Source organism: Hakea prostrata, unplaced genomic scaffold, assembly GCF_041222555.1.
Source record: "Hakea prostrata isolate BN-2017 unplaced genomic scaffold, UWA_Hpros_2 contig_28, whole genome shotgun sequence".
NCBI classification, from domain to species: Eukaryota; Viridiplantae; Streptophyta; class Magnoliopsida; order Proteales; family Proteaceae; genus Hakea; species Hakea prostrata.
Window position 1 is genome coordinate 13,725 of NW_028291147.1, and position 1,325 is coordinate 15,049.

A 1,325-nucleotide genomic window follows, 5' to 3' on the forward strand; every position below is an offset into this window, starting at 1 on the left:
TTTCAACAGTAGGATTGATCTCATAGAGACCGCTCCTCGTTGGATGCCCAATGGGTGGAATCTCCGTCCTAGTTGCTGAAGCATGGTATTGGGAATTTTCACTAAGGGTCTCAAAGAATTCCCATGCCTCTTTCTCATTCTTGTGCATGAAAGTCCCACCACAAGAAGAATCAACCATTTGCCTATGTCGGTCTCTAAGGCCATCATAAAAGCATTGAACTAATTGCCATTTAGGAATAGCATGGTGGGGGCACTATCTAAGTAATTCTTTTAGTCTTTCCCAAGCCTCATGAAATTGTTCTCCTTGTTGGGAGAAACTCGTTATCGCTCTCCTAATGCTATTGGTACGGCCAATGGGGAAGAACTTTTTAAGGAACTCCTGTTGCATTTCTACCCAAGTGGAAATTTTAACATTATCCAAAAAATGAAGCCAATGCTTAGCTTTATCTTTAAGGGAGAATGGGAAAAGCAATAACATTAAAGCATCAACTGAGAGGTTTTGAATTTTAATCGTGGAGGACACCTCTAAAAACTCATCTAAGTGCTGATAGGGCTCTTCATTGGCAAGTCCATAAAAAGATGGTAGCATTTGAATCACACTAGATTTGATCTCATATTGAGCCGCCTCTATGTTAGGCAACTTAATACAAGAAACCGGAGTATATAGCGTAGGAATGAAATGCTCACTCAAGGGCCTCATTGGAGGCTCATAGTTTGCCATGGTTTTTTGCCTGCTAAGGTTGGCCAATGTCTCTTCTAACTTTAAGTCAAGTGGAGTCAACTCAGGGTTTAGGGACGGACGACCATGCATACACACAGAAGAATAAAAAAAAGAATAAGCTAAATAAGGAAACTTAAAAGAAAATAACTATAGCAAAATGGAGAGTTTAGGACATACCTAAAGCGCAATCCACGTGATCTTTCGAACAAAAGTTACACATGTGGGATCTGAGGGATGGGGATTTTTAAAAATTAACCTAAACAACCCAATCTAATGCAAATATTACAATTGAAAAGTCCTAAATACAATTATATCTAAGAAAGAAAAGATAACAACCTAAACTAATTATCAAATCGCTACTCTTGCAGTTACCTACAAAACAAAAGAAAAAGAGATTAGTTAAATAAGCAAAGAAAAATAAAAAATTAAAAACACTAAAATTACTCTAAAAATTATGCCTAATTGACAAAAATCAATCCTAGCAACCGTGCTTTGGTTCCCCGGCAACGGCGCCAAAATTTGATCGTGTCGCTAACCAATCAAAAATAAAATCTTATATTAATCTACCAAGCAGAAAGTAGGGGGTCGAACTATGGGGAACTGA

General features: G+C 37.7%; 1 non-coding gene across 1 annotated transcript; it reads left to right on the top strand.

Moving 5' to 3' along the window:
• Positions 1-236: 236 nt before the first annotated feature.
• Positions 237-340, top strand: LOC148999179 (small nucleolar RNA R71). The gene has a single exon (XR_016171003.1). It is a non-coding gene; the product is annotated as a small nucleolar RNA R71 (small nucleolar RNA).
• The last annotated feature ends 985 nt before the right edge of the window (positions 341-1,325 follow it).